The sequence below is a fragment of the Marmota marmota genome, unplaced genomic scaffold (genome assembly GCF_001458135.2).
Source record: "Marmota marmota marmota unplaced genomic scaffold, marMar, whole genome shotgun sequence".
Lineage (NCBI taxonomy): Eukaryota > Metazoa > Chordata > Mammalia > Rodentia > Sciuridae > Marmota > Marmota marmota.
Window position 1 is genome coordinate 5,652,946 of NW_025999895.1, and position 15,246 is coordinate 5,668,191.

General features: G+C 44.6%; 1 protein-coding gene across 6 annotated transcripts in view; it reads right to left on the minus strand.

Moving 5' to 3' along the window:
* Tmem94 (transmembrane protein 94) overlaps nt 1-10,505 on the minus strand; it is a 34,821-nt gene extending 24,316 nt beyond the window's left edge. For 2 of the 6 annotated variants that reach the window (XM_048797880.1, XM_015504193.2), the window contains exons 1-2: nt 10,372-10,498; nt 538-628 (exon numbers count right to left, since the gene is read on the minus strand). The gene's annotated coding sequence lies outside the window, so the exon portion shown is untranslated. Of the gene's footprint in view, nt 1-111; nt 149-537; nt 629-10,371 lie in introns of those variants that run through there. The other 4 variants (XM_015504195.2, XM_015504192.2, XM_015504194.2 and 1 more) reach the window with 4 other exon arrangements.
* Between the last annotated feature and the right edge of the window lie 4,741 nt (nt 10,506-15,246).

The window sequence follows — 15,246 nt, forward strand, 5'->3', positions numbered from 1 at the left end:
AACTAAAAAAAAAAAAAAAAAATTAAAATTAAAAAAAAAAATTCTCCTTCTCTCTCTCTTAAAAAAAAAATAGAGGGGCTGGGGATGTGGCTCAAGCGGTAGCGCGCTCGCCTGGCATGCGTGCGGCCTGGGTTCGATCCTCAGCACCACATACAAAGAAAGATGTTATGTCCGCTGAAAACTAAGAAATAAATATTAAAAATTCTCAAAAAAAAAATAGAAAAAAGATTAGCCCAACTTCTCCACTCACCCAGTATCTGCCCCACACAAAGCTTGACCCTCACCCTTCCACTGAGCCACATCTCCAGCCTGTTTCATTTTTTTATCTTGAGACATGTCTTGCTAAGTTGTTGAAGCTGGCCTTGAACCTGCAGTTCTCCTGCCTCAGCCTCCTAAGTTGCTGGGATCACAGGAATGCCACCAAGCCCAGCACATACCATGACTTTCAAGGCCTCAAATCAGGGCATGTTTGGGTGAAGAGTGACACTGAGAGATCTAGTTTGGTGCCAGGTGACTCCTCTTGGCAAAAGCACTAACCTGCTGACGAGGGCAGTTAAGTCTGGGGCCTGCAGCAAGCTTCGGTAAGAGGAGCCAATCAGAAGCACAGGAGAACTGACCCATAAAAGAGCTGTGGGGAAACAAGGAAGCCGTGTCCAGAGGGCCAGCCAGGAGGCCCCATTTCTGCAGCCACCAACTCCACTCCAAAATCCCACCCGATTCCTCAGGCAGCATCAGTGCTGATGGAATCAGTGCTGATGTCATTGGCCGCTCTGCCAAGTTTCCCCCTACCCTTTCCTTTCAGCCAGGACTTTCAAAGCTGAGCCAGCCTACGGGGTCAGAGACAGAGAGTGACGCTGGAAGCTGCTCTGCGAGGCAGTGACATTTGGTCCCTGGCAGCCAACTGAAATGAGATCCTGAGAGGCCAAACCACTCCTCCCCAAGGCCACACTCTGATTCAGGCTGCCCAGGCCCTGTTTACGGTGATGGCTGAGGTCCCCATGACACTCCATCCCAGCAGGGCTGGATGAGGTAGTGGCCCCACAGGGAAAGACACCAGGAGCTAGATGGGGACTGTGCCTGTTAACTTCTTCCACCAACATTGCCAGAGTGAAATAACTCTGCAGCCAGCTGGGACCACGGCAGTACAGGGGACAGCCAGGAACATGACCTTTTCCTAACAGTCTGTTTTCCCAGCATTCCATACATGAGGTTCTGGGAGAGACTGTTCTTCGTGTCTGGACGTGAAACCAGGAGCAGTTCCCTTAAACGGCCAGATCCATTAGAGGCCACTGTGAAAAACAGCACAAGCTCGAAAGCCAAATATCCCTGAGTTCAAATCCCAGCTCTGACATGTATCGAATGACAGATGATCTTGAGCTTCTGTGTCCTTATTCTCAGAATGAAAATAACAATATGTATTTCACTAAGATGGCCTGAAAACTGTACAATAGTATATGCAGGGGATCTACTATAATATTGGTAGATAGTAGGTACAAAAAAATTGGTACTGGCGATTGAACTCAGGGATGTTTTACCACTGTACCACATCCCCAGCCCTTCTTACCTTTTGAGATAGGGTCTCACTAATTTGCTGAGGCTGGCTTCAAACTTGAGACCCTCCTGCCTCACCCTCCAGAGTTATTAGAATTACAGGCGTGAGTCACCCAGCCAGACAGCACAACCATTTTGGAAAACAGTTTGGCAGTTTCTTAAAGTTAAGTGCTACACACAATTACTATGTGACCCAGCAATGAAAACATTAGTCCTTGAATTATATGCAAATGTTGTTAGCAGTTTTATATGAAACAGCCCCAAATTGCAAACAGGCCAAATGTCCATTCACAGGGAAATGGATGAATAAACTGTGGCCTATCCATACAGTGGAACTCTACCTTGCAATGCAACAAAACAAAGTATAATCTAATATACAAAATTGTATAAATAAATCTCAAAAAGATTTACTGAGGGGCTGGGGCTCAGTGGCAGAGCACTTGCCTAGCATGTGTGGGGCACTGGGTTCAATTCTTAGCACACATATAAATAAATAAAATAAAGGTTCATTAACAACTAAAAACTATTTTTTAAAAATTGCTGAGTGAAAGGAGTCAGACCCAAGAGTCCCTAGCATACGGTCCCACATACATGAACTTCAGAACAGACAAAACTGACCTACAGACAGATCAGAGGCCACTGGGGGCAGGGAGTGACTGTAGAGTGAGCAAGGACCTTTTGTTCAGTCTCTGGGTTGTGGATGGCATTTATATCTCTGTTTATTTGTCAAAAATTTTTGAACAATACGCTTAAATAGGTGCCTTTATGTTTACTATATGTAAATTTTGCTGCACAGAGATGATTTTTAAAAGGTAAGGAAGAACCTGGGATGGAACTAAAAAGCTCAACCCACTTCTAAAATGCCTAGCACACACAAGATTTGGGGGACCTAAGAGGGAAAGGAGACAACAAAGGAAGTAAACATGATCAGGCACCTACTGTGGGTAACAGTGTGCTAGGGGCTACAGTTTGGACTTGCAGTGACCCTCAATGGTCCAACGTGTTAAAGGCTTGGTCACCAGCCTGTGGCACTCACCATTAAAAGGTGGCAGAACCTTTAGGAGGGGGAACCTAGTGGGAAGAAGTTGGTCACTGGGGCACACACCCTTGAAGGGGATGTTGCGACCCTGGCTTCTGCCTCTCTCTTTGCTTCCCAGCTTGCCATGAAGTGAGCAGCCTCCTCCACCACATGCTTGTGCCATGATGTACTGTGCCACCAGAGCTAAGTGGCCAAGAGACTGTGGACTGAAACTGTGAGCCAAAAGAGACCTTTCTTCCTTTTAAACTGATTGTCTCGGGACCTCGTTAGAGCAACAGAAAACTAAACGAGGCAACTGTGTATGCATAAAGAAGTGTAAAGAGGGCTAGGGCTGTGTAGCTAAGTGGCAGAGCGCTTGCCTGAAATGTGTGAGGGACTGGGTTCAATCCTTAGCACCACATAAAAATAAATAAAATAAAGTCATTCTGTCCATCTACAAGTACAAATTTTTTTTAATTCATTAAAAAGAAAAGAAAAGAAGGGGGGTCGGGTTGTGGCTCAGTGGTAGAGCACCTGCCTAGCATGTATGAGGCACTGGGTTTGATTCTCAGCACTGTATATAAATAAATGAATAAAATAAAGGTCCATCAACATCTAAAAAAATATTTTTTTAAAAAAAGTGGTGTAAGGAATGGTTCTGTTTTCAAAATATAAGACAGTCTTTTCCCAGAGAGATTTCAAATATGGCCTATTTGGGGCTGTTATAAAAAGGGAACTAAAACTCAAGTTGGCATAGAAATACTAATCGGGAATTACAAACAACCAGGGTACACTCAGAGGTGGGCCAGGGAGCCAGGGAAGTCCTCCCAGGCAAAGCCAGGTGGAGCTGAGCTTAGGAGGGTGAACTCTAAGCAAGAACTACAAGTCCCGACAGAGGTACTAAGGAAGAAAGATACAGAGCCTATTGGAAAGATGGTGAGTGGATCTGTGTGATGAGAGCAGAAGGCCTGAGGAGAATGAGGGAAGAAATGTCAGACCACCCAGGACAGGAATCAGAGGCCAACATGGAGAGAGCAAGAAAGCCAGGCCAAAGAGGCCCTCAAGGTCTCTGAGTAGGTCCCAGTGTTTAAAGAGGCTAGAAAGGATCAGAGGGAGAAGGGAAAGAAACAACGGGCAGAGTGTTAGAATAAAATTTGGATAATTCTGGTTTGCTAAGGAGAGTAGCTAGGCAAAGGTGGCAAGGGGAGCCATGAAAACAGAGCATGGATACTGCCTGCTGCCAAGCTCAGAACCAAAGTGAAAACAAAAAAGACAGGGGGAGGGGGTTGTGGCTTAATGGAAAAGCCATGCCTAGCACATGTGAAGCACTGGGTTTGATCCTCAGCACCACACAAAAATAAATAAATAAAATAAAGGCACTGTTTCCATCTACAACTAAAAAGAAAAGACAGGTGGGAGGTGGGATCCAGGGCTCTGGCAGAGGGTGAGGTGGGAGTAAGCTGTCCTTCTGATCCCTTCCAACACAATCTGCAGTAGCTGAGTTTGCACTCTAGCCTCACCCAACCCACCAGAACACAACTTGGTGGATTTGTACTCAACTGATTAGTCGTGCCCCAAGGGAACTAACTGATACATCAATGCTAAGCTGGAGGGGGGTTTTTAATAGCAAGCCTCCCAGTTCTATCCTTGGTGGCATTCTAGTCAATATTTTTATCAATGACTTGGGTGAGAAAACAGATGGTATGCTAATCAAATTCTTGGATAGCATAAACCTGGAAAGGGGATAAAAGTCAAGATCCAAGGAGATCGGAATGGTCTGAAGTGATGAGCCAAACCCAATAGGCTCAATTTTACTGGGAAAAAATATTAAGCCCTAAGCCCAAGTTCAAAACCTACTATATAAAACTACCATTGATGTTAACACGATTTTGATATAAGTGAGCATGGTCACCCAGAGTTCATTCACACTCAGGCTGCAGTAACAGACTTACCATGTCCCTAAAAAGAGTGGGGTAAGTCTGGTTTCTGTATGTAGAGCATACCTGGAATATTTTGTTCAGTTGGGCCTCACACATTTAAAGAACACTTACAAAACTGGAAGGCTTCCAGAGAGCCAGCACCAGGTTGCAGAAATTCTGACATGCAACTCTGGAAGCTGACACAGGAGGATTGCAGGTTGGCGGCCAACCTCAACGACTTAGTGAGGCCCTAATCAACTTAGTGAGACCCTGTCTCAAAATAAAAAGGGCTGGGGATGTGGTTAAGCACCCCTGGGTTCAATCCCAGTATCAAAATAAATAGATAAATAAGGGCTAGGGATGTAGCTCAATGGTAGAATATCCCTGAGTTCAATTCCCAGTACCAAAAACATAAATTAAAAAAAAAAAAAAAATTAAACCCAAACTGTGACATGAGAAATGGTGGAATAAAACTAAAGAGGCTTAGCCAGGACATCAAAAGTACACAGTGGGGAGGGCTAGACAGGTATGATGGCTGCAAACGGGAAGAAGAGCCAGGCTTGCTCTGGGAGGCCTTGAAACACAGAGGAGGACGACAGGGAGGAGACTGTAAGAGGCAAATTGCTCAACATGAGCAATATGGCTTTTTACATAATTAGAACTGTATTAAAAAATGGAATGGACTGCCCCATGAGGTATGAAGTTCCCTATCACTAAAGGGAAGCAAGCAGAGGCTGAGAAATTATGGAGATAATTAATACAACAGATTGACATTAGGAGAGAGATGACTTTTTATGGTCTCTTCTAATCTTGAGACCATGGAAGCAAGAAATCCAGTGTCTTCTATATATAAAAAGAAGATCAAGTCCACTCATAATAGGAGACATTCAAATTCGATTTCCTTATGAGAACAAAGAGACTTTCACCACCTGCTTCAAGGCTATAAAGCCATGGTAATCAAGGCAGTGTGGTTTGGGATTGGCATTTGAGAGTCCAGAAATAGATCCAGACATATATAGACAATCAATTTCTGAGAAAAGTGCCAAGACAAATCAGTGGAGAAAGGAAAGTCTTTTCAACAAATGGTGCTTGAACAACTTAATATTCAGATGCAAAAAATAAAAAATAACTTGGAAATATGATTTTTACCATGTACAAAAATTAACTCAAAATGAATCACAGGCCTAAATGTAAACTATAAAACTTCTAGAAGAGAGAGGATAAAATCTTTATGACCTTAGGTTAGATTTCCTGGATTCAACAAAAGCATAAAACTGGGTAAATGGGAACTGAATGATTAGGGATAAAATTGGAGGAAAATTTTTACTGTTTATATTTTCATATCTTTAATTTTTTTTTTGCCTTTTGATTTTCAAATCATGTGAATGTATAAAATGTATCCTTTTGAGGGGACAGGTACCAGGGATTTAACCCAGGACACTTTACCATTGAGCTACATCCCCCCGCCCTTTTGATATTTTATTTAGAGACAGGGTCTCACTAAATTGCTCAGGCTGGTTTTGAATTTACAATCCTCCTGCTTCAGCCTCCTAAGTAGTTGGGATTATAGGCAAGTACCACACACCCAGCTCAAATATATCTTTAAAAGATCAGTAATTTCTCACTTCCTGGTATATACTCAAAAGAAGTAAAAATTGGGATTGAAACAGATATTTATTCATCCATATTCATCATTCACGACAGCAGAAAGTCAGACGCAACCCAAGTATCCACCGACAGAAGAATGGATAAACAAAATACATTACATCCCTACAATGGAATATAATTTGGTCCTAAAGAGGAAATCCATTCTGATGCCTGCTACAACATGGATGAACCTCGAAGACTTCATAGTAAGTGAAATAAGCCAGGCACAAAGGCACAAAAACTGGGTGATTGCCCCACCCACTCTGGGTTTCTACAATATTCAAAGACACTGAGACAGAAAGCAGAATTGTGGTTGTCAGGGGATACAGCAGGAGTGAACAGGGACGTGGTGTTTAAAAGGGACATAGTTTCAGTTAGGGAAAATGAGAAAGTTTTGGAAATGGATGGTGGTGATGGTCACATAACAGTGCAAATGTACTTAATGCTACAGAACTGTTCAACTTTATGCCCTTGTATATTTTACCACCACCACCACAAAAAAAAAAAAAAAAAAAAAAAAATCAGCAACTTCTGATTCTGACTTTGCCAGAGGCTCTGCCTTCTATTATCTGGCAATGTGGCCTCTGGGGTTCCCTGTCTGCTTGAGCAAGGCTTTCACTCTTGGACTCTACCTTAAGTCTGTCTCTTTTCAGTGTTTCCCTATAGTCTTCTGTTCACTTCCCCAGGAAGGAAAGCTGGTATCAAGAACGATTATTTCAAAAGAATCCTAAAATTATGAAAACTAGGATCATATAATTACGCCAAAATTTCTTTTTTTTTTTTTTAAAATATATATTTATTTTTTAGCTTTCAGCGGACACATCTTTGTTTGTATGTGGTGCTGAGGATCGAACCCGGGCCGCACGCCTGCCAGGCGAGCGCGCTACCGCTTGAGCCACATCCCCAGCCCCTAGGCCAAAATTTCTAGTTTCCCAAATGCAACTCTCAGCCTTTCAGGCCTCTCCTTCCCTTGGGCACCCCTCACCCCAGCCTTAAGCAAGCAAGGGCTTGGGTGGAAATCTGGCCCTTATCCTACTAGCCATACCATGTGACCATAATGTTTACTACTGTCTCAGCAGCCCTAGGCAAAGCTGATTATTATACAAACCCCTGATCACCAAACCACACATTCTCACTGGCGGGTCTTTTCAGAAAAAAAATTCCTGTTTCAGTCATGGCCTAACCTTTCACCTGTGCTGCTGTAAACAAACCCTGGTCTGCTCGGAAATTGGAGTTTAAACAATATTTTTAAAGGAGTCAAGAGTAAGTTTTCAGCAAGGAAAGACACCATGGAGAAAATAACACACAATAACAAGATAAAAACACTGACCCACATTTACCAGTGGCTGCCAAACCTGACCCGGAGCCTTCTCACTTGAACACCAGGAATGGACTAGGCTGCCTTTCCAAGCATACACTGCTAAGGTAAGGGCACATACTTGACTCACCAGGTTGGGTTAAATAAAGTCTTGGGTGTGGGCAGTATTTACATTGCTTTTCCTCCCTTTCCCTATAGAAATTGTTTCCTAAGCCCAATTTAGGGAAAAAGCAGAGAGGAACCAAAGAATTGTGCCCTTGGTTGCTCATTAGTTCTACAGGAGTTAAGATTTCCAAAGGGCTGATTCTCCACACTAGGAGCTGGAACTCCCTAGCAACTTCTCAAAATAGAAATGTGAAGTGCTGTTTTCTTCCATTTCTCTGCCCAGCTCTGCCTCTCCTAGTCTAATTTTCTGAAGCTAGGTCAACACACATAAAAGAGGGGTGTGGTATGGGTAATCAAGGACAGTTAATCCTCCATTTTATGGGGGCTGGTTATCCAGGGGATGGTTTGTACTTCAGTTCCCTGGTCAGTGCACTACTCTGCAAGATTTGCCAGGTTCCCCTTTTGTAACTCCTGTGGAGAGAACCAGTGAGCAAGGAAGAGCTAACAGAATAGCTGAAATTAGACCTCAGTGTAACTGCGGATTACATCTGAAAAGCTATCTCCTGCTGCAGGGTTAGCGACTATCTACATTTCTAATAAAACTGTAAACTACCTATTTTAGGATACTAAGATCAGTTTTTCTTTTACCAAGAGCACCATGCAGAGACACTAGAGTGGTTATTTCTTCCCTCAGTGTTCTCAATGCTTTTCTGCCTCTATGTTGTTCTTGTATCCAACACATTCCCATTAATGACATTTCTTTTTGGGGGGGTTTGGGGGGAGCAGGGATTGAACCCAGGGGCACTCAACCACTGCGCCACATCCCCAGCCCTATTTTGTATTTTATTTAGAGACAGGGTCACACTGAGTTGCTTAGCGCCCAGCCTATTAATGACATTTGTTTTTTTTTTTTTTCTTTTTGTGGTGCTGGGAATTGAACCCAGGGCCTTGTGCATTTGAGGGAAGCACTCTTCCAACTAAGCTATATCCCCAGCCCCATTCATGACATTTCTAATGATGCTGCCATGGTTCCCAAAAAAACAAAAGGCTCACCTTTTTTTTTTTTTGACTGAGAACCACTAATATAATTTATGCCCCTAAATACTGAAAGAGAACACAATAAATATCAATATAAGACATAAATATCTATATAAGAAATCATGTTGGGAGCTGGAGTTGTGGCTCGGTGGCAGAGCGCTTGCCTAGCATGTGTGAGGCACTGGGTTTGATTCTCAGCACCACATATAAATAAATAAAATAAAGTCCATTGACAACTAAAAAAATTAATAAATAAAAATAAAAATAAAATAAATCATGCCAGGCGCAGTGGCACACACATGTAATCCCACAGCTCCGGAGGCTGATGTAGGAGGATCTGGAGTTCAAAGCCAGCCTCAGCAAAAGCGAGGCACTAAGCAACTCAGTGAGACCCTGTCTCTAAATAAAATGCAAACTAGTGCTGGGGATGTGGCTCAGTGGTTGAGTGCCCCTGAGTTCAATCCCCAGTAACACTCCCCCTCAAGGAAAAAGAAAAAGAAAAATCAGCAGGGCGTGGTGCAGACCTTGTCATCCTACTACTGGGGAGTTTAAGACAGGAAGAACACAAGTTCAAAGCCAACTTAGGTAATTTAGTGAGTCTAACTCAAACTAAAAAATAAAAAGGACTGGGGATGCAGCCAAGGAAACAACCGGCTCTAATGAGTGAAAAACGTAAAAATCTAGATTTCTGAATTCTAGTCTGGCTCAAAGAGAACTTGGTTATGTCCTTTTGCCTCTCCAGTTGTCTCTACATCTGTAACGTGTAAAAAACGTTAAGCTTCTCCCTTCCCCACTCCCATCTCTTCGAGAGCATCCACCGAGTAACTGAACTATGTCACTAAGGCTGAACGTCTTAGAGCGTGAGAAAATATCATTCCTTCCAGTGCATAAAACCACATACCCCAAGGAAAACAACTCAGTATAGCGCTCCCTCCTCTTTCTCCCCAAGAGCCGCAGAAAAACTCCGAAGAGAGGGTGGGATGGAGCAGCACGTGACCAAATCGACCGGCAAGCCAAAGTGCTGCCCATGGTTACACGCCAATGAAAGGAGAGCAGGGCTTTGCTAGCATCTGGAAGCCGGCGCCGGCGGCGCGGGCTCACACCGCAGCATGCAAAGGACTGTGGGAACCGGGCTTTAGGGTGTGCGACAGAGGGACCAGGCCATAGCACCGAAGTCCCTTTATAGGATGGCAAGTACTGTGATCCTACAGTTGTTTCTAAGGCGTGTTAAAACAATTGTGGAAAGGAAGGGGAGCGGAGAGCACGTTCCAAACTGCACCGTCTCAGCTCTGGGCTGCGAGAAGCCCCTCGCACCTCCATCCGCCTGGGCACAGGACGGGGTCAGCACGAGGGCCCCGGGCAGCAGCGGAGCGCGCGCGGGGACACAACGGTCTTCATTTGGGCCGAGGATGGGGAAGCCCAGAAGCCTGTAATACTCGTGCCATCAGCGCTGGGAGCCCTCTGGCCCGGGACCAGACACGACAATCCCGGGGCAGGGATTCTTTGTTGGAGAGAAGCTTTATTTCTGACAAGGGACCCCAGGGGCCAAGCCAGGGCCGACAGCAAGAGTCTGAGGACACAGCGAAAGGAAATGGGCAAGAGCTGGAGGCGAGAGCCAGCCCTTCGGCTCCCCCTAAGAAGGGCTCCCCCGAGGCCATTCTCCGGTGCAGACCCCAGACTCCTGTCGCCTTGGCCAAGAATCCAGAGGATGCGGAAGGCCGAGCCCCACGCCCCCTTGCTCCCCACTTTCGGGCCGCAAGCCTTCTCGTACTTACCGGGGCCCGAGGGCCAGTCTTCCTCGTCCGCGTCCAGTCCCCTCTCCCCTCCCAGCCCCCTCCTCACTTCACGTCCCCTCCTCCAGGGGTCGCAGCCATGTCCGTTACTGGCAACTCTAGGGGGCTTGCCTACCTTCCCGGACAACGGAGGCGCTGGCCAACTAGCTAAAGTTCCGGACGCCGATTGGACGAGATTGGAGACAGACGGGGATATCTGGCTTCCTATTGGTTACGCGGCGCGCTGGGCTGTAGCTTCAACCGCCCCTCTGGGAGCCTGGCGGAATTATGTGCGAGGTGATGGCCAGGGGAGAGCTCGGAGCCCCAGTCCTTACTTGGTCGTGATGCCTGGACTCCTTCTGCTCCAGAGGCCCTGACCAGAGTCAGGAGCACGGCTTTCGCCCTGATTAATTTTCCCACGGAATTGTCCTACAGAGATGGGCAGACGATATCCCCCTCCTTTTTTTCTTTTTTAGTAAACCCTTTTGCTAGAGTGTCCCATTTCTCCTACTCTGTTCTAGCTCTGTCCTGGTTGCCAGAACAAATGTCTGGAGACGCCTTGCACAGAGACCTTGGAGTGAGTCCCTCAGGACTAATATTGCGTCCAAACCAAAGCTGGAGAATCTAAGGCAACACTGCTGTTTCCCCCTAACCTCTGCTAAATTCTAAAGGGAAAAACGGGTTTTAAATTTTTTTAGATAATTAGGGAAATCGCCTGGGAGACTTCCCTTGGGAAAACAAAGCAAGCCTGTGTCAGTGTTTGCTTGTTTTCCCAGAGATCTAAGTCTGGAAGACTTGTCTTTAAAAAAAAAAAAAAACTGTTTATAAAATCAGAAAAGGACCATAGCTGGCCCTGGGAAGTACTTACTTCTCCCTAATCATGTAATTAAAATTCCTCTTCCTCAGTTGGACAAGAAGCTGCCATTTTACTACCTAACCATATGTTTAAACAGTTAATCTTTTGCCTAAAACACCCATAGAATCATGTCGCTTTCCTTCACACAAAAATATGCAGTTTAACAGGACATGGTGGTGCACACCTATAATGCCAGCCACTCAGGAGGCTGAGGCAAGAAGATCACAAGTTCAAGGTCAGTCTGTGCAATTTAGTGAGAGCCTGTCTCAAAAAATAAAAAGGGCTAGCAATGTTGCTCAGTGGTAGAGTGCCCCTGGGTTCAATCCTCAGTACCAAAAGAAAAGGAAAAAAAAAAAAAAAAAAACTTCAGTTTATTTTTGCAAGTAGACAAGTCTAAATCTCTCCACCTGATCTTCAAAGCCCTTCATCAACGGACTCAGACATGTTTCCAGGCCTAACTTGACACAGGCCAAACTACTCCAGCAGCGGCAGATTCATCACCATCCCTAAACACGTGGGAGAACTTCCCATCACTGCTCTTTTGCCTAATGGCTCCTCATACACTCAGGTTCCTTTCCTAATAAGCCAGTGCTCAAGTTCACGTCGATCCTAAAGGTTCACCTCAAACACTGCCCTCACAAACATCTTCTCTGACTTAAGTTTATTGAATCTCTCCATATAGTGCTGTCTCATCCTTTGTATCTCCACTGCCACCTTTTCAAAACCATCCTTTGCACAGCACTGTTTATTTGTGAAAGACTTCAAGCTTCCCAAGGCAGCTAGCTTATCCTGGCAGTTTCCACAGCACCTTACTGTTTGTGAACTGAACTGTCCAATCGACTGTGTCTTAGGTCTTTCTTCTTCATCCCCTAAAAGTCGCATGGTGCCTCTGGGAAATTAATGAACACTGGACAGTCATCCTGCCCCTGTCCTGCTCCACATTGTGCCTAGGCTCCTCTGTCTACTCTGTTGGACTTTATGAATGTCACTTGATGAACTTCAGCTGAGTGCCTGCCAGTCTAAGGAGCTGTGCTTCACCCTCTGACCAGACCATTCTGTGCATCCCCTCAGCCATAAAGCTTTGCTGAAGCAGTAAATCAAATTGCTCGAGTCAGAGGTGCTGATGCCCCCACTCTAAATGCATCCTTTTGCAACTCTGAATCCTTAGCCATGTCTTACTGGTATCTAGCAACCCCAGGCAGCGATACTTCATCTTTTCTAAAGCCTCCTGTGTCTCCCAAGACAGCCCTGATGAGAGGACCAAGCTTACTAACAAGAGATTTCTCATCTACATCCTAATATTCCTACAAGGAAGAGCTCTCTCCTCCCTTCCTCTTGTGTCCTAAGTCCCTTCCCCTCCAGCCTCACATGCTATTTCCCATCTTGAGACCTTAGCTGCTGCTGTTCCTTGTGCCAGAAATGCCCTTCTCATCTCCTTGCTTTCTGGTTGGCTCCTTATCAACCTTTAAGATCAGGTGGGCTCATCGCTGCTCTGTTTTCTCATAATCCCCTGTGGATAATGTATCACTGTGCTTTCCACATTATTGATCTCTTTGACAGGAAAATAATATTAATAATGCATGAGTATGCAGTCTCCTTCCCTCTTCCTGATTGCAGAGGAGGATTCTGTCATCCCTTGAGGCTTCTAACCATTGGACAGAATCAGAATAGTAACAAGAGGCAGGACTGAAAGCAACTGAGCCTTGAGTGATTTGACTGTCCTAGGATAGAATGGGCAGTTGAAAACAGATGAGAAAGGAAGCCAATTTAGGGTGGTACTAGGGATTGAACCCAGTAGTGCTCTACCTCTGAGCTATATCCCGAGTCTTTTTAATTTTTTGTTTTATTTTAAGACAGGGTCTTGCCAAATTGCCCAGGCTGACTTCAAACTTATGAGTCTCCTGCCTCAGCCTCCTGAGTTGCTGGGATTACAGGTGTGCACCACTGCACCCGACTGAGAAATGAAGCCTCTTAAGAGAGTAGAGCAAGAAGAAGCAGAAAATTCTGGCATAGAGAAGAGTTGGAGAAAGTTTGGAGGGAGGGAAAAGAAAGGCTTTAGGGCAGAGTTAGAATATTTTGGCTGATTAGATAAAATACCTTTCCCCCTTATTCTGCTGCTGTGAAACAATTTGAAAACCTAACAGGTAAAGACAGAATCCTCTTAGCAGACAGGAGAAGGGAAAGAGAAATAAAATAGGATTTTAAGTTCTCTTGTAAATAATTTAGGTAACTCCCCCTTTGGCATTTTTCTTAAGACACTACAATGAGATTTAAAGTTGCTTTACAATTATATTTGGTTTCCAGCCTGGGTTTCTTTGTATACAATTCTGGGTAGAAGCTAATACCCATTTATCCTTACTCTAATGTCTGTAGTTTCATCCTGTCTGTTGGATCTTCCTCTCCGTTCCCAGCTATATAAACACTCATGGTTCTAAAGAAAGGAAGGAAGGAAGGAAGGATAAGGAAGAGGAGAGGACCTTCAACATTAGACGCCTTTGCCCATTTGCTGCTCCTTTGCAAATAGCCAGTGAATTGACCAGCAAGAGGATTCCCTTCAATGATGTGTCTGTAGCCAGTGCAGGAGCACCCAGCAACCTCATCCCAGCTATTACAGTAAAGAGACTGTTTCCTGTATTATGTGATCCTGTGGAATATTTATGTAATACAGCTGAAAAATGCAATGTCACATGGCTTTAAGATACATGTCTCAAATGTCCTTAAATTAGCTTGGAATAAACTCTTTCAAAACCAGTCAACTACACAATGCCTTGATTGGTTAACCCAACTATTGCTCAGCGAATATTTATTGAGGCCCTTGTAGTGCCAACATGGGGCTGCATGCTGAGCATTCAGTACTGCACAAAACTGCACAAAACTTAGATCCCTGCCCTCTGGTCACTGATATCCTATTGGAGCAGATAAGCCCTTAAACAAATATATAATTATGTCATCACAAGTGTGCAAAGGGCTGCAAATGAGCAGCTGGAGCAGCTACAACACTGTGATCTAGTCTTGTCTTGGGTGGCTGAGGCAAGTTTTCCCAAAAAAGTAATTAAGGTTGAAATCCGAAAGATGACTATAAGTCACCCAATAAAAGAGGAGAAAAAAATTCTAGACAGAGGGGGTGACATCAACAAAAGTCTCAAGGAAGGAGGGTAGAGTCTTGAAGCATTAAGGCATATTCCAACATGACCAAAGCAGTTCAGGGAAAAGTGTCAAGGCTGGAAAAGTCAGTAAGCAGCCATGCAGGGTGGCTGGTACCACATCAAAGATTTTGAACTTTATTCTGAGGACACTGAAAAACAATGGGAAGATTTTTAAATGAAAGAAGGCCACATTCTGATTGTCATTTATAAAAATACTGAGTCTGAGCAGCTCAGGAGGCTGAGGCAGGAGGATTGCGTGTTCAAAGCCAGCGCAACTTAGCAAGACATTAAGCAACTCAGTGAGACCCTGTCTCTAAATAAAATACAAAAGAGGGCAGGGGATGTGGTTCAGTGGTCCAGTGCCCCTGAGTTTAATCCCTGATACCAAAAAAAAAAAAAAACAAAAACAAAACAAAACTGAGTCTGGCTGCCAAGTAGGGAGTGCACTGCAGAGAAGTAAGAGCCACTTTGGGAAGCCTCAGAGGAGGCCGTGCAGTAGGCTGAGCAACCAGGGCCCCTGCTAAAGTAGCAGCTGTCTGCATGGCAAGAAGTAGATAGGTCCAAGAGCTCTTAAGCAGGTAGACAGGCCAAATCTAAAGGTCTGTTGGACATAAGGTTTAAGGAGAAAGAAGGACTTCATATTGTCTCAGTTATAATGACAGAAACCACGTCTGTCCTGCTCCAAAGTTACCCAGAAGAGTATCAGAGCAAAGTATTGGGTAACAAGTCAGAATCAGTGCCATGTGCCTATAGTCCCAGCTACTTTGGAAGCTGAAAAGGAGATCACTTCAGCCCATTAGTTCAAGGCCAGTCTGAACAAAATAGTGAGACCCGGGTCTAAAAGAATAAAAAGGAAAAGCAAAGCAAAGCACTGAA